At 40.2% G+C, this 23480-nt stretch overlaps 1 pseudogene; it reads left to right on the forward strand.

Moving 5' to 3' along the window:
* The first annotated feature begins 312 nt into the window (after nucleotides 1-312).
* On the forward strand, nucleotides 313-22626 carry LOC130228768 (ras-related protein Rab-35-like; annotated as a pseudogene).
* Nucleotides 22627-23480: the final 854 nt, after the last annotated feature.

The following is a 23480-nucleotide window of genomic DNA, read 5'->3' on the forward strand; positions in this document are numbered from 1 at the left end:
ATTCTGTACACGCGATTTAAAGCGGAGCGAAAGTCTGGGATTTGGGGTCATCTTTGAACAGACATACAATTAATAATAACATCTAAAGATGTCGATCTTGGTGATTTTTTTTGTTTCCAAACACAACTAATTTCGTCCTAAATGAGCATGAAAAGTTAGGAAAGCAATCGAAAGCTTTGATTATAACAGTAGATCTGTGCATTTTTAAAGTGACACCTGTTATTTAATGTAATCAAATGAAAAATCTAAATGAGAGATTCATTCGCCCTTATTATGGTGGCCAGTTCCCTTATTTTCACATCCCAATGTTCCCAATGTTGACAGGTATGAATCGGTGACCGGGACCAGTCTTCTGTCGATTTGTCCCACCTTGTCAGATTGTCCTACCTCCCATTCAAAAGTCGGTAGCACATTTTGATGAAGCAATATGCTACTCAGATTTGCTACCAGTGTAAATTTTACTGTGGACGGAGTAGTGTGATATGAAGCTGTAATATCGCTTTAACTCCAACCTCAGAACCATTCAGTGTTGGTAGCATAATCTTATGGGTAGGATAAAATGTCTGGACACCAGCGGTGGAGCTCATACCGCCGGGAGAGGCGGAGCAGGAGTCGTCTTTGTGCGAGTCCCGGGCGGAGCGGTGCCATGGCGCGGGACTATGATTACCTGTTCAAGCTGCTCTTCATCGGGGATATCGGTAAGGAAACACCGCGGGGATGAGCGATGGAACCACAGCGACATTACACGCACTCGAGAGATTATTTGCGCTGGATGTAAACTTTATACACAGCAGTTTGATTAATTTAACATGTTATAAATGGCATTAGAGTAGTTTATTTCTGATTTATCTGACGAGCAGACTGATGTTGTGGGCTTGTCAACTGAGTTTAGTTACAGCCATTCAGTCTGACTGTTTGGAAATTTCTAGTAGTTTTGAAATATCTGGGATTAAGTAGTAAGATTTTATTTTCTCATGTAATTAATTGTGTTAAACGACCTAAGATTCAATGTTCAGCGTCATTAACATGTACTCGAGTGATTATTTGCAGTGACTGTAAACTTTATACAGATCGTGGTTCATTTAAAGGATTTAAAATGACATTATAATAGTTTATTTCTGCTTTGGATGATTAGCAGACTGATGTCGACAGCGTTTAGCTACAGCCATTCAGTCTGTACTCGTAGTTTTTAAACATTAGGAATTACTTAGCTTTTATTATATTATTAATCGTGTTAAACATTTATAATGATCTTTCTGTGGCCTAAGATTCAATGTTCAGCGACACAATTAAGTTACTCGTACTCGAGGGAAACTTTGGTGACTAAGCTGTTGATTTATCATGTCATTAATTGTGTTAAACATGTTTCATATGATGAGAAATCTTAATATTGAGATGTTAATGATAATGCTTTGTGTATGTACAGCTATAGTAACATTTAATTAGAATTATTTTCAGTATTGGTATTGTGTTGGCTTTTATTCAAATGAACTGCATTTCTTCTAAATTCATAAATTACTATTATTAAACAAACAAATAAGTATTTTTTAAATTTAATTATTTTAATCATTGCTATTGTGTTGTGTAAACGTGACAAATGTCTGAAAACATGCCACCTTTTTGCCATTTTCATGCATGCATTAAAAAAATCCTCTAAATAGCAACACGTTTGAGTTTAAGTAACTACTGAAAACATTTCTTCCAAATTCAAAATAGATATTGTAATTTAAAGAATGTATTTTTGCACACAATAAATATAAGAGCACATATTTTCTGACATAAGATGAATTTTTATACTACAAAGTACCAATGTTTTACCTTCAGAAGGGTTATTAAATCAATATTAAGTGAATTAACCCTGATTTTTAATGAAAACATTCATTATTCTGATCAGTTGTCAACTTTAGAAAGCGTATAATCTTTGATATGCATATATGTGAAGTGCATGCATATAAAAGTATAGTTATAAACACAGAGATTATGATTGTTTTTTATTTATTTGGGTTAAAGATGTTTTTTTCTGTCTTTCCCGCAGGTGTTGGCAAAAGTAGTTTACTGCTGAGATTTGCTGATAACACTTTTTCAGGTAGGAGCAGCACATCACGTGTGTTTTTAACAAACATTAACAGTACACAGGGTTAGTAGTGTAAAGGAGCCACATTACTGATAATAAAACTGACTACAAACACAGTCACCACTAGGCCTGGCACGATATCTATTGTTGTGGTTCGATATATTGCACCAATTGTTTTGCGATAAACAATATTATTGTCATTTTAAGACCATTTTAACACTAATATCATCACAATGCAAGAACACTCTTCCAAAGAACACATAATTAATCATTCTCAAGAATATTTCATTTAATATAGTCATTTTAGCAATTTAATAGTGAGGCATTGCCGTCAGAATGTGAAGACATGTAAATCCTAAACAAATAAATAATAATAATAATAAATGTTACCAAAAAAGTGGCAGGTAGAAAGAACCAGAAAAAATGTATTTAGTATAGGTAAATTTACTACACATTTGTGCTGGGTTGCTTGTTTCTTTGACTGTAATCAGGGTTCATGCTGTCCTGGAAAACCTGGAAAAGTCATGACATTTTGAAAAGGCATTTTCCAGGCCTGGAAAAGTTTTGGAAAAACAAATAAACCCAAAATGTTTTGGAAAAGCCATGAAAATTTGTTAAACCATTATCTGTGTACTTGAAAATATTTGAGATGAACTTGTCTTATACTTGACACTAGGGGTGTGACGATAACCGCATCACCGCCTTACCGCCATAATGAGATGTCAACCGCGGTGATGTGGTTATTACTGTCATCACCGCCCATTTTAGTTTAGTATTTATTTTTGCTTGTGAATCTTTCAGGATTGTATAGGAAAACAGAATAAACTAAATAAAAGGAATAAAAGGCCTGCCCTGAGTATTTTACACTTAAATTACAAATTTAGATTACAAAACGAAAACACTGAATCCTTTTTTATAACCAGCATAGGCTGTTTTTATTTTAAGCTTATTTTAATAAAGCAGACCTACTAACTCAAATCAATCGCTCCACAGAAAATAAGCATTTTAACGCACCGCTGTAATTTCTATATCCCAATCCCTTTATCAACATGTTTAATACAAGTCATTATTTTAAAGATTATGACTTGAGAATATGATTTTACCTCAGCGCTGCACTTTTCTCCTTCTCCCTTGCGCTGAGTTCAGGTGACGGAGTGTTGTGAAGTAGTTAAACTCTCCTCAGTTTAATTTACAGTGTCAAACTGGCACAGGAATATTAGTGTATTAATATAGACTTTGCTAAAAGGCTGGTCAAATGTAGGTCTTTTTTTACAGAAGCTATAAACAGACGCGCATGCTGCGACCGGTTATGAGTCAACAATCGCAGATATTTTGACTTATTTAAAGTAGACTATAGGCTATAGCATATAATAGTTTTTATAAAAATATGTAGCTAATATATCACAGGGGTTTGTGTAGCAGCAATTACAGTGGAGCATTAATTAAATCCTTTTTTTCCCGTGGAGCGAAACAAACACTACACAGTTGTGTAGCGGATGGAGACGCACAAAAATATACATAAAATATAACAGAAAATCCATTACCGTCACAGCCCTACTTGACACCATATTTGATGGGTAACCTTCAAAAAAATACAACGGGTAAAAAAGCACTAACTTCAAAAATCCAAAGCTCTTTTAGCTCTTCTCTTTCACTCGCTTTCACCAGAATTCAAGATGCATTTTGAGTGTCGTGTCCAGAAACTATATCTAACTGCATGGGGACGATACTGTGGGTGCTAGAGGCTAATTTGTACTAATTCAATTCAATTCAATTCCCCTTTATTTGTATAGCGCTTATACAATGTAGATTGTGTCAAAGCAGCTTCACATAAAAGGTCACAGTAAATAGGAACAGTGTAATTCAGTTTGTAGTGTTTAAGTTCAGTTTAGCTCAGTTCAGTGTGGTTTAATAATCACTACTGAGAGTCCAAATACTGAAGAGCAAATCCAACGATGCGCACCTCTACAGATCCCGAACCATGCAAGCCAGTGGCGACAGCGGAGAGGGAAAAAAAACTTCACTAAAGGCGGAAGTGAAGAAAAAAAACCTTGAGAGAAACCAGACTCAGTTGGGCACGACCATTTTAATTTCTCCGCTGGCCAAACGTCTCGTGCAGAGCTGCAGTCTCAGTGGCGGAGGCTGGAAGCTGGCCTCAGCGAAGACTCGTCTGTCTCTGGAGCGTCACAGGAATCAGTCTCATGTTCTCCACTCTTCCATGACCATCGCAGTAGCTGCTCAGGATTCGGCCAGGTCCAGGATATGGAAACCTTGGGATCATCTCGTCGTTGGTCTTGGATCGAATCAGTGACTCTGCATAGTCTGAGGGCCTCGGGAAGAGTAACAAGAGACAAGATGGCGGCGCGTTCGGTTCGCGAGGCTCAGCGTCTCTCCAGTATCTGCAATTTTGCAGTATTATTCCTGCTCATTTCGGGTCTGTTCGTGCAGAACAGCAGTGCCTTTACATCGTACACCCGACAGGACATCTTGGATATTGGATTGTGCATTCCGGACAGTTTTATTAACAATCTTCGACTCATCCCTGAGATCGCCAGAACACACGGGCCTCAGAGCCCTACACGGCCGGGCGGAAGTGCTCGGAGGCGGCACAGAGAACGTAAACAAAGACGGGGGAAGCGCGGCGGGCTAAGAGCTAAGCTAAAGCTAACACCACACCGGCTCTCTTTACCCAGCATCTTTCTCGCCAATGTACTGTCACTGGTGAACAAAATGGATGAGATTCGACTGCGCATCAACCACAGCAAAAGATTATGGAACTGTAATGTCATGATTTTCACAGAAACATGGCTAAACAGCGGGATACCAGACAACGCTATATCGCTAACGGAGCATCAAACATTCCGAGCAGACAGAACGGCGGATGACTCCGGTAAGACCAGAGGCGGAGGATTATGCATTTATATTAACAAAGCTTGGTGCACAAACTCTGTCGTCGTTGGGAGACATTGCTCTGTTAACCTGGAATTTCTAATGGTTAAATGTAGACCGTTTTATCTGCCACGGGAGTTCACCTCCACCATAATAACTGCTGCTTATATCCCTCCCGACGCTGATGCCAAGCTTGCTATGAATGAACTTCATGCAGCCATCAGCAAACAACAGACTGCTCACCCGGAGGCTGCTTTTATTGTTGCGGGGGATTTTAATCACTCAAACTTAAAGACAGTGCTCCCCAAATTCCATCAGAACATTTTCTGCCACACAAGGGGAAACAAAACTTTAGACCAAGTTTACACAAACATGGCTGAAGCATATGCTGTGACCCCCCTCCCCCACTTGGGTCAATCAGATCACCTTTGTTTGTTTCTCACCCCCAAGTACTCACCCATCGTCAACCGTGTGAAGCCATCAGTAAGGACCATCAAAGTGTGGCCAGCGGGGGTGGACTCCACACTCCAGGACAGGTTTGAACACACAGACTGGAGTATGTTTGCTTCCCAGGCCACATGTGGCTCTCACACAGACATTGACAGTTACACTTCCTCTGTTCTGGAATATATCAACACCACCATAGACAGTGTTACAACCCAGAAACAGATCACCACATACCCAAATCAAAAGCCATGGATGAACAAGGAGGTGCGCCTCCTGCTGAAGGCACGCAACACTGCATTCAGATCAGGGGATGCACAGGCCTACAGCACTTCCAGGGCTAATCTGAAGAGGGGCATCAAAAAGGCCAAGCACTGCTACAAGCTAAAGCTAGAGGAGCACTTTTCCAACTCTGATCCTCGGCGCATGTGGCAGGGCATCCAGGCCATCAGCAACTACAAACCCAGCCAGTCCACCCCCACAGCCACAAATGTCTCCTTCCTGAACGAGCTAAATGACTTTTATGCCCGCTTTGAAAGAGACAATACAGAACCCTACACCAGGAACACTACCTCAACCGACCACTCACACATCACACTCACCTCCTCAGAAGTCTACACCGCACTGAGTCGGATCAATGTGCGTAAGGCTGCTGGACCAGACGGTATCCCTGGGCGCGTCCTCAAAGCATGTGCAGAACAGCTCACTGGGGTATTCACAGACATTTTCAACCTGTCGCCTAACCTAGCAACTGTGCCAACATGCTTTAAAACCACCTCTATTGTGCCAGTGCCCAAACACTCCAGCCCAACATGCCTGAATGACTACCGCCCTGTAGCACTCACACCCATCATCATGAAGTGCTTCGAGCAGTTGGTCCTGGCACATCTGAAAGACTCTCTGCCATCCACACTGGACCCACATCAGTTTGCCTACCGTGGCAACAGGAGCACAGAAGATGCCGTCTCCATAGCACTGCACTCTGTACTCACACACCTGGACAATAAAAACACTTATGCACGAATGCTGTTTGTTGACTTCAGCTCAGCATTCAACACTGTCATACCCTCTAAGCTAATGATCAAACTTAGAGACCTGGATATCAACACGTCTCTCTGCAACTGGGTTATGGACTTTCTGACTAACAGACCTCAGAATGTTAGATCAGGCCACATCTGCTCCACCACCGTCACACTCAACACTGGTGTACCCCAGGGCTGCGTGCTGAGCCCCTTCCTCTACTCTCTCTTTACCATCGACTGTAGGCCTGTGAACAGATCCAACACCATCATCAAATTTGCAGATGACACCACAGTGATTGGTCTAATCAGCAATAATGATGAGACTGCCTACAGGGAGGAGATACAGCATCTGGCCACTTGGTGCACCGACAATAATCTGCTCCTTAACACCAGCAAGACCAAGGAGCTCATTGTGGACTTCAGGAAGGGACGAACAGGCTCGCATGATCCCATCCACATTAATGGGATGGCCGTTGAGCCTGTCTCATCCTTCAAGTTCCTGGGGACCCACATCTCTAAGGACCTTTCCTGGACCACCAACACCTCCAGCCTGGTCAAGAAGGCTCACCAGCGCCTATTCTTCTTGAGGCAACTTAAGAAGAACCAGCTTTCATCAGCCGTCTTGGTGAACTTCTACCGCTGCACAATAGAAAGCATCCTGACCAACTGCGTCACAGTCTGGTATGGAAGCTGCTCTGTTGCTGAGCGTAAGGCACTGCAGCGGGTGGTGAAAACTGCCCAACGCATCACAGGGACTACACTGCCAGCCATTGAGGACATCCAGAAGAAACACTGTCTGCGCCGAGCACGCAGTATTCTTAAGGACACCTCTCACCCTGCTCACAGACTGTTTTCTCTCCTGCCTTCCGGCAGGCGCTTCAGGCTCCCCCGGACAAAAACCAGCAGACTGAGAAACAGCTTTTTCCCCAGAGCTGTCTCCCTTCTGAACTCTGCCCCTCACTGACTCTTTTGCCCCCCCAATACACCCCCCACACTCCTCTAACTTATACTCCTCACAATCACTGCACTATTTAACATTTGCACATTTAAAGTTTGCACATATTCATTGCACTGATTCATTACTTGAACTGGACATACCCACTGCACATGGACATTTGTAATTATGTTTATCTGTAAGCACACTTCTGCTATTAATAGTATCCTGTACATATATTCATTTATTGTAAATCTGTTCATAGCTAATACAACCTGTATATAATGTTGATAGTACATCCATCTGTAAATATCACCATAGTTTTTCTATAACTGCACTTTATAACTTATACCTGTATCCTGCACTTGCTGCTATTGCACTGCTGGTTAGACCTAAACTGCATTTCGTTGCCTTGTACTTGTACATGTGTAATGACAATAAAGTTGAATCTAATCTAATCTAATCTAATCTAATCCCCAGGTGGAAATGGAGAATAAAGAAAATAATTAGCGTAGCTGATGTTCACAGTGTATATCAGCAAGATGCATAACCTGTGTGGAAGCCCCCAAGTGGTGCACTAAGTGTATGCTTTACTGAACAGATAGGTCTTTAATCTAGTTTTGAATTGGGAGAGTGTGTCTGAGCCTCGGACGTTATCAGGAAGGCTATTCCAGAGTTTAGGAGCCATAAATGAGAAGGCTCGACCTCCTTTACTCGACTTTGCTATTCTAGGTACTACCAGGAGCCCTGAGTTTTGAGACCTTAAAGAGCGAGTTGGATTGTAGCGAGACAGAAGATTGGTTAGATAAACAGGAGCTAGATTATTTAAAGCTTTATATGTAAGAAGCAATATTTTAAATTCAATACGAAACTTAACAGGCAGCCAGTGTAAGGAGGATAAAATTGGGGTGATGTGATCAAATTTTCTAGACCTGGTTAGAACTCTGGCAGCTGCATTTTGTACTAATTGAAGTTTGTTAATAGAGGATGCTGGGCAGCCAGCAAACAATGCATTACAGTAGTCCAGCCTAGAAGTCATAAAAGCATGGACTAGCTTTTCTGCATCTGAGATGGATAGCATACTTCGTAACTTAGCTATATTTCTCAGATGAAAGAAAGCAGTTTTTGTGACATGGGATATATGATTTTTAAAAGTTAAATTGCTGTCTAATATGACACATGTGAAAACACAAGCCACAGAGAGCACAAAACACAGAGAGCAAGATACTTTCTAAAAACTATTTTACAGATATAAACATAAACATAATCTACATGAGTTGCCACATATTTTTTGATATGCTGTAATGAATCTGGGCGACGCGGTAGTGGTGTGGCCTCACAGCAAGAAGGTCGCTGGTTTGAGTCCCGGCTGGGTCAGTTGGCATTTCTGTGTGGAGTTTGCATGTTCTCCCAGTGTTGGTGTTGGTTTCCTCCGGGTGCTCCGGTTTCCTCTACAAGTCCAAACACATGTGCTATAGGGGAATTGGGTAAGCAAAAAATGTACTGTAGTGAATGAGAGTGTATGGGTGTTTCCCAGTGATGGGTTGCAGATGGAAGGGCGTCCGTTGCATGAAACATATGCTGGATAAGTTCATTCCGCTGTGGTGACCCCTGATTAATAAAGGGACTAAGCCGAAAAGAAAATAAATGAATGAATTTGAACATGCATTTTTTCTTATTCACCATATGCAGATGGACATTTCATAAAACACGAAACAAGATCATGAATATTTACCTGAAAGTTTTGGAAAAGTCATTGAAAAGTCTTTAGTAGTCAAAATGTGTATGAACCCTGTGTAATTGCACATTTTTATTTGTCATATTTTGTGTTTTCAGGTAGCTACACAATGGCAATGGACTACAAGATTCGCACAGTGGAAATAAACGGGGAGAAAGTCCAGTTGCAGATCTGGGATACAGCAGGCCAGGAGAGTTTCAGGACAATGACCTCCACGTGAGTGACACCTTCAGTTAAATACCCAGATTAAAGAGCCCCTATCATACATGAAATAGGGTCATATTTTGATTGTAAGGGTCTCAACCACTGACTCTTCACAGTTTCATCTTTGGGTAGAGACTTTCAATAATATCCATCTGAGCACAGCGTGACTTCATTTGACCGGTGTGGTGAGAAATCGGGTCCCCCCAGTGTGTGTGTGTGTGTGTCTGTGTGGGGCTTTTTTTCTGTGTTAATGGGCGGGGCCGCAGGTTTCAAATCTCCCAGGTTTGTGCGCGCAACTACTGGGCGGGGCTTGTGTTTCGTAGCCACGTCATTGTGAAACACCTAATGACTCGTTATCAAGACGACTCGTTTGAAGCACTATGAGTTGACTCTTTTATAGATGAATCAATAGTTTTAAACACTGTACACTTTTAGATTTAAACCTGAGCTGGATATTTCACTTCACTTAGAGCTGTGTGACACACTATATGTAAGGTCATTTTCAAAAACCCATAAAATGGGCTCTTTAATACAAATAAAACTTGATATATGGCTGTGTGTGATCATAAACTCTCCAAACTTGTGATTTAATGAATGAAATCAGCTAAAATGAACAAATGAAAACGTATTGTTAAGTGTGACTGAATTTTTAATGTTGTACGCTACATTATCTTGAGCATGTTAATATGTACCCAAACAGATGTTATATGAGTGTCTGTTTAACAGTGGGAATGATTATATTGAGGTTTATGTCACTTACGCGATTGAAGGTAAAAGTATGATGATGATACTTACCTATTATTGGTATGTCCCGATCGAGGGGCGGAGTCGGGGCTATTTAAGGAGACACCAGATTCGGAGACAGAGTCAGTTTACCAGGCTAGGTAGCGTGTTGTGAAAGAACCCTGAGCAATTCTCTTTGTTGGATACTCTTATATATTGTAGATCTAGTGTATATATATTTATTTTGTGTTGTATAAAGTCTTTCTATTTTGTTTTTGTTATTTTGATACTTAATATTTTTCTCATACATAACTTTTTGGTTTGGGGTCATTGTACATATACTTTGCACTGGACATTATAACATCATTCTTGTAAATAAATACCACCATTTTTACACTTCTGGGATAAGGCCATTTTTTGTGAAATGTTTAAATTTGTGTTTTTTTTGGGTGTTTGGTGTCGGACATCCCACGCCTGGTAGTGGACCCACTCTGGGAAAACTATGTTATTGCGGTGACACAGTTCTGGATCGAAGTGTCGGCGTCACAATAGACTTACCGCACAACACATAGACATGAACTCAGTCATTTTTGGTGATGCAATATAAATCTGCCATACATAAAAACCAATTCCAGCAACATTTCAGCTGATTGTGCAACATCTCCGTCTTTATTTGAGGTGTCAGTGTCAGTATGGTTAAAAACACTGTAGTATTTACTATAAATTACTGTAGTATATTCTCATGTGTGTGTCTGACAGCTGAAAATAGATCTGGCAGCAGATATCACAGCCTCTGTTACTCTTTACCTCACACTTTTTGTGTTAATGTAAAAGTTGCCTCTCAAATTTTAAAATATACTTATACATATGACTATAATGTATGTTTTATGGCTCCTTGAGAGTTTAATATTTCAATTATTTAAATATTTATTTAAATTAAAAACCTATAATTGATCATTTTTTTATATTATTATTGTTTTTGTTTGTTGAATTTTGTTGTTTTTGTGTTTTTTTTTATTAGCTGACAATTGTTTATTTAATATACTTATTTACATGTTTATTTATTATAAATAATACATGGCGCAGTGGGTAGCACAATCGCCTCGCAGCAAGAAGGTCGCTCGTTTGAGTCCCGGCTGGGTTAGTTGGCATTTCTGTGTGGAGTTTGCATGTTCTCCCCGTGTTGGCGTGGGTTTCCTCCGGGTGCTCCGGGCAAGGCAAGGCAAGGCAAGTTTATTTCTATAGCACATTTCATACACAGTGGCAATTCAAAGTGCTTTACAAAAATAGGGATAAAAGAAACAAGAATAAATAAAATAAAAACAAATAATAAAAATGGTTAAAAAATAAATAAATAAGCATAAAAACAGATAAAATGTCTTATAAAAGAATGAAAAAGGGGAATTGGGTTGGCTAAATTGTCCATAGTGTATGAGTGTGTAAGGATGTTTCCCAGTGATGGGTTGCAGCTGGAAGGGCATCCGCTGTGTAAAACATATGCTGGTTAAGTTGGCAGTTCATTCCGCTGTGGCAACCTCTGATTATTAAACGTACTAAGCCGAAAAGAAAACTAATGAATAAATAAATAACATGTTTGTTTTTAATTTTGTAAATCTTTCCTAAATATTTTAATTTTTTAACTTTTTTGTAATGATATCTGTTATCTGTATTTTATTGTTTATTTTTTATTTAGTAAATATTTCTTACATTTTATTTTCTTTATTTGCAGAAATATTATTTGTTTTATTTTTATTTATTTACATTTGTATTGTTATTTATTCTCAATAAGATGTGTTTATTTTTATTTTTGTAAATATCTCTTAAAATATCTATTTTCTTAATTTAATTGTAATGTGTTTTAATTTATATTATAATTTTATTTATTTACATTTGTGTTTTTATTTATTACAAATAAAACATGTTTGTTTTTTTTATTATCTAGATATTTCTTAAAATATGTATTTTCCTTAATTTATTCCTTAAGGAATATTCTTCATATTAAAAGGAGTTTTCGTCCTAACCAACACCTCGAATTGATATATAAGAAACGGCTTAATTAGAAACAGAAAACTGACAATGATCAGCTCAGGTACAGCTCATGTGCTGTATTCAGTGTTAAATGCTAATAACGTGAGTCTCAATGCCATTTCACATCACATTTATTGCTGTACTACTGAAAGCAGCAGCAGATATTTCATCTCAGATTTGGACAATAAAATAAACCGTCTGAAACTAAACTTCAGAAACCAACACATATCAGTGATTCAGCATCTACATTTAATCATGTTGAAGAGGTTTAATATGTATTAATTAGATTATAAACATTACCATTGTGCTGGAGTGCAGTGAGTGCACTATTCTGTGCTTCTGAATGGCTGCATTTACATTGTGTCGTGTATCATGTGGTGTAAACAGCCCAATTGCTTATCACTACTCACTGCTCATCAAATGTTTACACTCATAATATTTATATTATTTGCTATTTAATAACCTCATGTGGAACTCTGAATCTGCGTCTCATTTCAGAGTCTGCTACTGTCCACCGGAGGTCACATTTCAGTCACTGACGCATACTTTCAGAGCCTTCATGACTGAATGAATGAATGAATGAAATACGCTGTTTTCCAGCAAGGCAACCGGGGTGCTGAAATATAATTGGCTAAACTGACATTGGGCGGTTAAAAAACCTTAAAACAAGGACAGCCATTCCGGCACGTAAATCACATTATCAAAGCAGAATATCTGACTTCAGCATTGTGTTTCAGATAAACAAGAATGTTCACTGAGCATGTTTCTGAATATCTGCAAACATATGATGGTGTTTTTATGCTTTAGAGGAGCCAAAAGCTAGCATACAGCAGCTTTAAATGTAAATACCTCATTTTTAAAATAATATTTATTATATTTTATGGTGGTTTATGAAAGCCTTAATATATATTCAATTCTTAAAGCAGCTTTTATTGGTCTTGTTCGTCGTTGTGCCTTGAACTGATCTGAGTTTAAAGCTTTTGTTTATTGTTTATGTTGTTTTTAAACATGTTGTTTGTGTGGTCTCTTTCAGGTACTATAGAGGCATGCACGGTGTAATCGTGGTTTATGACGTCACAAGCGCAGAGTCCTTTGTTAACGTCAAGCGCTGGCTGCATGAAATCAATCAAAACTGTGACGACGTCTGTCGAATATTAGGTAAATATATTGTTGATTTTATTACTGCATTTCACGAAGAAACACCATGTTCCTGTTGCATGCATAAAAATACAGTATGAGATGTATTTTGAGACACTTTTTGCCATCAAGGATTTAAGAGTAGCTGCTATGTCACATTTTACAAGATGTCAGATGCGTGTCTGGTGTCTCTAGTAGTGTTGTCACGATACTGGAATTCAATACCAGTCAGTACTGAAAGTTTGTGTCCATTTCCCGCTAACATTTAAGTGCTGTTGAGCGCGTTCTTAAACAGCGCTGATTTGCCATTGTTAACGTGCTCAACAGAAATGACTGTGATTGACCGTGAAGGTCATCAGTTCACCGAATTCACTACTGTTTGCTGAGTGTAAACACAGATACACGCACACTGCAGCGTTTTAAGCTGCAAATATCGGTTGATTCATTAGTGGATTGCTTGTATGTCAGCTAGGGTTGTGTTGATAGACGATGCTATGGTCCATCGCCGATGGCGGATAGACATCTTGATGCTGAGCCGGCATCGTGATCCTCCGCGCCACCCCCGTCGCAGAAGCAACGTAAAAAATACACACTTAGGCCCCATTTACACTAATACATCTTAGTTTTAAAATGACATTTTAGTCGGTGCCAGTGGTTAGTACGTTCCCACATGCACTCCGGTGCTCGCGGCGACCCGAGTTCGATTCCGCCTCGTGGTCCTGTGCCGATCCTTCCCCTCTCTCTGCTCCTGTTACATTCTGAGCTATTGTTTGTTTTCTCCACAAGATGTCGCAATTTTCCCCAGTGTTTCTGTTTGGGGTTTATTTGTGTTAATTCTGTTCAGCTGTGTCTTGTTAGTCTAGCCTATTTATTCTACCCTCTTGTCTTCACTTGTTACTTGGTTTTTGAGTTTGATGTGCTACCGCTGTTGCCGTAAGTCCTCTGGTCACTAGCTTTCATCAATTGTGTTTTTGGTTAAAGTACCTGTCATGATTACCAGCGATCTAACCACCAGAGGTCGCTGGTAAACACTCACATTCACATGGACTACATCTTATGAACTACAAATTCAGTCATGCCACACACACACACCTGCTCCAAGTCTCCACTGATTGGACTCCCACAGCTGATGCTGCTTCTGGACTAATCACACACACTACTTTAGCAGCACACACACTCACTTCCTTGCCGAGTCTTGTTTACCTGTAAAGTGCAATTCCACGCGTTTTCTTTAGTCTTGTTTCTCCGTGATTTGACCCTTGCCAAGTTTGTCTGTTTGTCCATGTTCACTGCCTGCCTTCCGACCTCTCGCCTGCTATAGTGACTACGATTCTGGATTTGCCTTTATTCATCTGTTTGCACCTGTGTTGACCCTTGATTGCCTGACTGACGAATAAACCTGCACTTGGATCCTTACGTTGTCTCTGTCATCCACGTGTTACAGTACCCTTGCTCTACGGAGAACTTTATGTTGGTTAACTAATTCCTATGTTTTTGCCTGGCTGCTTTTTTTTTTGATGATTTGGATTTCCTGAATAAACACTTTTTTTTAACTAGACCTTGTGCCTTGGCAATTGGGTTTACCAGCTCTCCTTGTGGCTGAATGGTAAAACACTGGTCTACAACACCAGAGACCCGGGTTCGAGCCTTGGGCTCATCACAGCTCCCCATGCTTTCCTGTCAATACTCTCTACTGTCCTGTCAAATGAAGGTGAAAACCCCGAATGAAGAAATACTAAAATGGCATTTTAGATTCAGGGTGTCCGCGGGGTAGTAAATGAAATTAGCCTAAATTAGGGGAATTAAAAAGTATTAAAAAGTAATAAACGTTATCTGACGAGGTATTAAAATCAAGCCCATTTTTAAGATAAATTTTCAGCTTGTGTTAAGTGCAGGCCTTTAATCTGAAATTTGGGTGGATTTATTTATATGTTGAGTGTAGGACATGATCGATATCATGTAAGGTGGTGTTCGTTCGCTCGTGCTGAAACAAACTGGGTATCGAGATGGCTTGCTGCCGACCATATAGGCGAGCTCGCTTTCGTTCATTAATTATATTAAAACATTGGGAAATGCAAGTTTTCGGACCTCTGGCTGGAGGACTCAAGGTTTAAAGACAGACCTGTAGTTGGCAACAGCCGCAGGGCTTATTGTCACGTCTGCAACAGGATGATTAATATCATCTGCTGCCTGCCATCTTGACCAGGTCTTCCTGGAAGAAGAGACAGTTCTGTTTCAATGGGATCTCCTGGCTAAATAAAGGAAATAAATAAATATAACCTCGCTTGCACACGCATCACACAGCGCCTGCAGTTAAACTCACAGTGGTTTATTCTGACACTTTTATCAATTATTTTTTCCCGAAATTGACAGCAAGAACAAACATAGAAGTGTTGTCTGATTAACACGCAACACCTAATTATGTTCAAACGAATTTAAAGCGCCAAATGGGATGAATTCAACACAGGCTCATTCTGAAAACGTAGCCCTACAGATGTTTCTGGAGTATGCGAATTATGTAGCCTGAGTTACATATGGCTGCATTTCATTTTTTTAAACGAAACAGTGTGATGCCGTTCCTTTTCGCGCTTTCCAGCTGACCGCTTACCTCCGTATGGACGGCATTCTGGCTGCAACCAGTTTGTCTGTTAGCGCGCCATGTACGTCGGCGGACTTGAGACGCAGAGAGGAGTTGACCACGACAAAGGAGTTCGAGTCCAGTGAAGAGCGGTTCCAGAAAGCAGATAAGACAAAAACAGAATACAAAAAATAAAATAAAGTAAATAACAGGGTGAGAATGTGGTAAATTCTGAAAACATGGTAAAAGACAAAGGGCTTTTCTTTTTTTGGATTGCCTTTGAAACGTGTTGTTTGGGTTTCAGGGAAGTGGGTGGGCGGGTCAATCGATAAAATTGGTTGGGTTTAGGGAAGGGGGAGGGTGGGTTAGTCGATCAGTCAGTCAGTCAAGAGGTGAGTCGACAGCGGCCTCTGGTGGATTTACGCGAGAACAACAGGCGCGAATGGCACTCACGGGGGAAATTTGACATCTCAAAAAGCGTACACAGCGACCTCTAGTGGATTCGTGAAAACAAGAACCGCAGAAACGTCTCCAGGTCTCCAGAAACATCTGCAGAGGTACGTTTTCAGAATGAGCCTGGGTTGGATGTATTTATACCCCCATTCCGAAAGTAAAGCATACTCTAATAGGTAGTGCAGTGTGTGTGTGAGAGAGGGGGGCAGTGTTTCAATGTGATCCGGTTATGTTGTGGTTCTATGACTGCTGGTGTTTGGTTGCTGTATGGTTACATTTTGACAGTTAAAGTAATTAGGTTAATCTAGATTTAAATCAATTAAAAATAAATAAAATATTAATCTATTATTTTGGGTGGTTTTTGGGGCCGTTTGGGTGGGTTTTGAACAGCTTTTAGGCTGGAAAACGTCTGCTAAATCTGGCAACACTAGTAGTAGCTTGGCAACAGAGCTGTAACGTCAACACACAGAATCTATCAACACAGTTCAGCACAGTTGTCTAACCGTGCCGACAATTACAGGCCGAGAAACGGTTTGTGAGAAACAACTGTACCAAACTGTTTTTAGGAGAGTGGCTATTGTTATGCAATAGGGTATATGCAGAGCTAGTGCGTCTTCTGTGGCGAGACGAGGGATAAAACATGAGCAGACAAACAGATAAGGTTTAACAACCCGGAGGGTGATTTATTTACAGTGCTGGGCAAGGAGGTGGGGAAAGGGAATCATTGCAGGTATGAGTCTCTTAGCTGTATATTGGGGAAAAAGCCTCTGGGTTGGTGAAGTATTGGATCTTGGGTATGAATCTGAGATGCCGGTCTAGCCACTGCTATCTGCTGGGGAAACCAGAGAAAGAAGCATTAGCATGTCTTCCCGGGGGAGATCAAGCCCCCTCTATTCAATTCAATTCAATTCAATTCACCTTTATTTGTATAGCGCTTATACAATGTAGATTGTGTCAAAGCAGCTTCACATAAAAGGTCACAGTAAATAGGAACAGTGTAGTTAAGTTTGTAGTGTTTAAGTTCAGTTCAGTTTAGCTCAGTTCAGTGTGGTTTAATAATCACTATTGAGAGTCCAAACACTGAAGAGCAAATCCAACGATGCGCGGCTCTACAGATCCTGAACCATGCAAGCCAGTGGCGACAGCGGAGAGGGAAAAAAAACTTCACTAAAGGCGGAAGTGAAGAAAAAAAACCTTGAGAGAAACCAGGCTCAGTTGGGCACGACCATTTTAATTTCTCCGCTGGCCAAACGTCTTGTGCAGAGCTGCAGTCTCAGTGGCGGAGGCTGGAAGCTGGCCTCAGCGAAGACTCGTCTGTCTCTGGAGCGTCATAGGAAACAGTCTCATGTTCTCCACTCTTCCATGACCATCGCAGTAGTTGTTCAGGATTCGGCCAGGTCCAGGATATGGAAACCTTGGGATCATCTCGTCGTTGGTCTTGGATCGAATCAGTGACTCTGCATAGTCTGAGGGCCTCGGGAAGAGTATCCCCAGGTGGAAATGGAGAATAAAGAAAATAATTAGCGTAGCTGATGTTCACAGTGTATATCAGCAAGATGCATAACCTGTGTGGAAGCCCCGTAAGTGGTGCACTAAGTGTATGCTTTACTGAACAGATAGGTCTTTAATCTAGTTTTGAATTGGGAGAGTGTGTCTGAGCCTCGGACGTTATCAGGAAGGCTATTCCAGAGTTTAGGAGCTATAAATGAGAAGGCTCGACCTCCTTACTCGACTCTGTGTCTTCTCTTTCTCTGTTTATATGCTCCCTTCCTAATGAGCTGCAGGTGATCGGTGCTGATGAGGTGACAGGTGTTGGTAGTTTGGACTTGTGGCGACGCTGCATTGGCACACTCTTCCCATACTGATAAACATCCGGTAAACGGTTAATGTGACTTTTTTCCATTTTATACGGTTCTTTATATGGTTTTACAGCATCGATGTTGTAATGTAAATAAAATACAATCAGTTAAAAAGACTTCAGCATTCATTTAGTTGCTCAAGCGTAAAACGAGATAAGAAGCCGTTTACTCGGACGCGCCTGTCAGAATCGGCTAGCGCTTACCCTGAATATACTGAGGTAAAATAAATGCTCATATTATAAAGACATGGCGGGGGAAATGTAATTTAATGCAGTGCTTCTTGAACATTCTGAGACCCACTTTAACTCGGATATCACTGGAGATCGCTGATTTTTAAAGAAAACAGACCTTAAACGTGCCGATTTTGCAATGGCATACAGTTCACAGGAAACGCTTGACCCAGGTTACTGACAAATTAAAAGTCCTTCTGCATACACCCTATTGTTACTTTTTGACATTGATTAAAAACTATTGACAGCTTTATTGTGACATCTTGATTATTCCCTCTGCTTTACTTAAATGTATATGTTATGTTATGTGCAATATGTTATTCCATTTGGAAAGATATTTCATTTACGGCGCTACAGTTGCAGCTCAAAGTCGTGCTGGTATTAAACATTTTTTGAAGGTATTAAAAAGGGAGTAAAAGGTATTAAATTCAACTTAAAATGTTCTGTATATACCCTGAGAATGAAAACGATCCATGTCCACACTGGCGTATCACCTAGCATTTCTGAAAAGCCCTGCTTCCACACTATACCGCTGAAAACACATCACGTGACCACACACACTCTCTGTCATGCGCTGTAGTGTACGCACATGTCTGAGCTCCAGGCAGTCATTGGGTGATTTGAGCACAAAACCCCAGAGAGCAGTGCACGTCAGACAGTTTATCAAGGATGTATCGCTGGATGGCGTCTCACTATAGTTGTTAAACGTGATGTTTAATTAATCTTGTCTCTATCTTGACTATTCGGTCTTGTGAATCTATCAGGTAACGTGTCACAGCGTCAGTACACTGCTTTAATCTTTCTCTTTCACACTTGTACTTAGTAGTGTAAACCTCAGATACTGCTGGTTGGTTCCTGTTGGTTTGTGGACGCCATTATAACGCCACGGATCACTCTGCCTATTCATGCCAGAGTCCAGCGGGAAAAGTGATTGACAGGTGGTCATTTGTGTGTAACTCATCTTTACTTATTTATGATTTGGGTAAATCTAAGAGAATGCTGGTCAGCTTGTTGAAACGGTTGGCTACTGTCATGATCACCAGCGATCTAACCACCAGAGGTTTCTTGTAAACACTTACATTCACATGAACTACAAATCTGCTGGTGAATGGACTACAAGAACCAGTCATGCTCCACACACACAGGTTCCAGATCCTGACTGATTACACACACATATATACAGCTCACATTGAGACACTCATTGCTGAGTCTTGTTATCTGCTACAGTGACATTACAACGCGTTTCCTTTGTCTGCCTCTGGCGTGTTATTGATCCTTTGCTTTGTTTATTTGTTTCATCCTGTTCACTGCCTGCCTTCTGACCATCTGCCTGCCTTTTGACTACGACTCTGGATTGCCCTTATACATCTGCTTGCTCCTGTATTGACCACTGCTTGTCTGACCATTCTAATAAACCTGCATGTGGATCCTCACCTCATCATCCATTGCAGTGTTTTACATTAGACATCGTACAACGCCAAATTGGTCGACATCTCCCAACCCTAATATCAGCTTATAAACAGCCCAGCTGAGCGAGTTTCAGCTAACTGGATTGTAAATAAATGATTTGCTGTACTCTCCTATGATCACTTCTGCTGATGAGAAACACACAGCTGTGAACAGATGTTGTGTTTTTGTCTGTAATGTGTATTTCCTGTGTTCAGTGGGTAATAAGAACGACGATCCGGCCTCTAAAGTGGTGGAGACCAACGATGCGCAGAAGTTTGCAGAGCAGATGGGCATCAGACTGTTCGAGACCAGCGCCAAAGAGAACCTCAATGTGGAGGACGTGAGTCTGGCTTTACAGAGACTAGCGAACATTCATCACATTAAACACACAATTCAGACAAGATCAGCATTCTGCCGTCATGGACTCACCTGTTGTTTCAAAACCTGTTTTAAGTTTCTGTTTTCTGTTGAACACTGATGACGATACACTGAAGACTGCTGGGAAAAACAGACATTGACTTTCATTGTATTATTTGTTCCTACTGTTGATGTTATTGGCTGCTTTTGTCCAGTATTGTTCAGAATTTCTTGTTTTGTGTTCAATAGAAGAAAGAAACTCAGAAAAGTGTAGAACTTAAATGATGTAAATGATGGGGAAGTTTTCAGTTTTATTTAACTAAAATTAAAACTGAAATAAAACACAGACATTTACAAATAAATGAGTAAAACCTCCTACAATTGCAATGAGAATGGAGAATGCTAAAAAATGTAAAAAAAATACTCACACACACACACACACACACGCGTTTGTTTTTGTGAAAAGTAGGTACATTACATAGGTTTCCATTCATTTTATATCGTCCAAATCATATTTCACGCATTCACACTTGCAATAGTTTCAGAATAAGCCGTATTTGGCGTGCTGTCTGGGGAGAGGGCTCTGAGCTCGGGGAAGACACCCAAACTTGAGTTATTCCTCTTATCAGGAAACAGAGAGGAGTTGGGATTCGAGCGAAGTATCTAGCCCGGCCCCAGAACGCTCCCCCGGGATTGTAATGCTTAAGAGGTGAGGTGACGGGGTGGTGGAGGGATGCTAAAGTCATGAGATGCTGCAGGTAAGACAGCTTTGGTGTATATATATAGGGGTTTGGTCAAGAACTGATTGGATAATGGAATAATTGTCAATGACGTATTTGATACTGAAACTTCTGCGCGTGCTCCTCCCGAAATTTGTTTATAAAACATCACATTGTATTGGCCTCACCCCACCCTACCCGTAAACCCAACCATCACAGGACACAGTGTACAGCTTTACTCTCTCTTTTTGTAATAGCTGTGTCATACCTATGTCACTATACAGACTTGTGTCCTGATATGTCACAAAAACACACACGCACACACACACACACACACACACACACACACACACACACACACACACGCACACACTTCCGGGTCAGGCCATTGTGTTTGGATTCTTGCCATTGGGTTTGTTTATTTTTGGTTTATTGTGGTGCCAGGACCTTCCACGCCTCCTAGTGGGCCCACTCTGGGTTCACTACGTCACACGCGCCCTCTTCTGGTCACGTCTTGCACTCCGTTTACACGTGCTTCAGATAAAGTGGAGCTCTGAAGTATTGGTATGTCCGAGTATAAGAGAGGTTTGGGTTTGTATCTTCTTCGTCTCACATTAATAATGGCATCATTTACCACAAAACACAATGCTGGATTTTACTTCACAGCACAAGAATTCTTATATTTAAATGTATAATTTATAAAAACATTCATATGTTATTTGTAATACAATTTTGCCCTTTAATACAAGCAGACGCTATATGATGCACAAATAACTAAAACAACCCAATTATAAAATAGAAATAAAAAATGCATAAAAAATGGCAAAATAATAAACTACCTAAAATTAAAATGAGAATTAAAATGCAAATAAATAAAACAATAAAAAAAATAATATCTTGATTATAACACAACACAATACTGCAAATAGCTAAAACCAGCTACAATTTAAACCAGAATTAAAAATACAATAAAATAAAGTAAATAATACAAAGTTTTAACATTTAAAAACACTATAATAATATATCGAGAACATGGAAATATACAATTTGCTCCTTGTATTTTTTTAGGAAGCATCTAGAGTTGTGAAAGCTGAGTGTGTGTTTGTAATATTGCATTTCATTGTTGTTATTGTGTGTGTGCATCTGTGTATGTGTCTCAGATGTTCAACTGCATCACCGAGCTGGTCCTGAAGGCCCGGAAAGAGTCTGTAGCCAAACAACAACAACAGCAGCAAGTGAAGTCGTCAAACTGAGTAAGAGCAACAAACGCAAGAAGAAATGCTGCTAATGGACTACACACACACACACACACACACACACACACACACACACACACACACACTTATAGAGAGCCAATGGACAGAACGCCACTGAACTGACGTGAGCCAGAGACTGAACTTAACACACTTAAAGCAACATGAAGATCTCTGTAGATTTCCTAATGATGGACATCAGGAGGAGCTTTTAGCAGGATCACACTTCCTCTCCTCAGAAGATGATGCTGACAATTAAACTAGAGGATCAAACCTTTCTGTTTTTGAGCATCTTCATCTGGATTCTGACTGATTCAAAGGCCAAATGTGAGCAGTGTTAATGTGGCGTGCCAAACAAACCACAGCGATATCAGGACGAACACATCCACTCGCAGAGTGTTGAAGAATATGGCATGTTTTAGTTTTAGTTTTGGTTTTATATGAGCTCATCTATGATGGACTGTGGACCAAACATGCGCTCCGCTCTGCCGATACTAAGAGACACTTGTTTTGCCTTTTGCTTTCTCTCTTTTTTTTGTAAAGTGTATTTTTTACTAACAGATTATACAATCACTGTAGCGTTCAGCTGATGTGCTGCCGTTAACTGAACGCTAGTCTATTTACAGAGCTGGGAGGAAATGCCAAACCATTACACAAAGACTTCACCAGGAATGCACTTGTGTCTTAGTTTACTCACATGGATGATCAGTGCAAAGCATTCAGTTTCTTAAAGACACAGTACACCTAATAATGAATATTTACTCATTATTTATTCACACTCAAGTGGGTCGATCCGTAATAAACATTTTAAGACAAGAGTGGGTTTGTTTTTCTTGATCAGCAACATGCTTTTGTGTTTAGTTCTACCACAAGGTGTCGCTCTAGTGCTTGTTTTGGCTCCAAACTAAATTATTCGCCCTTCTTTAAAATAATGTGTTTTTTCCAAATATGTGTGATGTTTAACAGAGCAAGGGATTGTTTTATGTAGTATTTCATATAACAAAAAAATCTAATTTAACATTTTTTATCTAAACACGAGTACACACAAATATATTTGTTATAGGGAAAATATTTTAAAACATTTTAAGAGAAAAAATCTAGAGAAACCCAATATATATAAGTTAGTTGCCGAGCCATAAAATGGCGCCGGCTTATGATGTCACGGGCCGCGCCATGGCGGCACCAAGCACTGAAGCGCCAACCGTACCAATTGTTTTTTTTTAGGGTACAGCCCAAGCTGCAACCTCCCGCTCTCTCTCGGGAAGCCAATACGGAAGTAACTGAAACTGCAATTCATCAAAATTCCGCTAGTCCTGGCTCCATAATAGAGCAAGTTGCAATTGAGCCCACTGTTAGAATGGCCAACTTACAGCAGAAAAAAGGTGTTTA

This window comes from Danio aesculapii, chromosome 5 (genome assembly GCF_903798145.1).
Source record: "Danio aesculapii chromosome 5, fDanAes4.1, whole genome shotgun sequence".
NCBI lineage: Eukaryota > Metazoa > Chordata > Actinopteri > Cypriniformes > Danionidae > Danio > Danio aesculapii.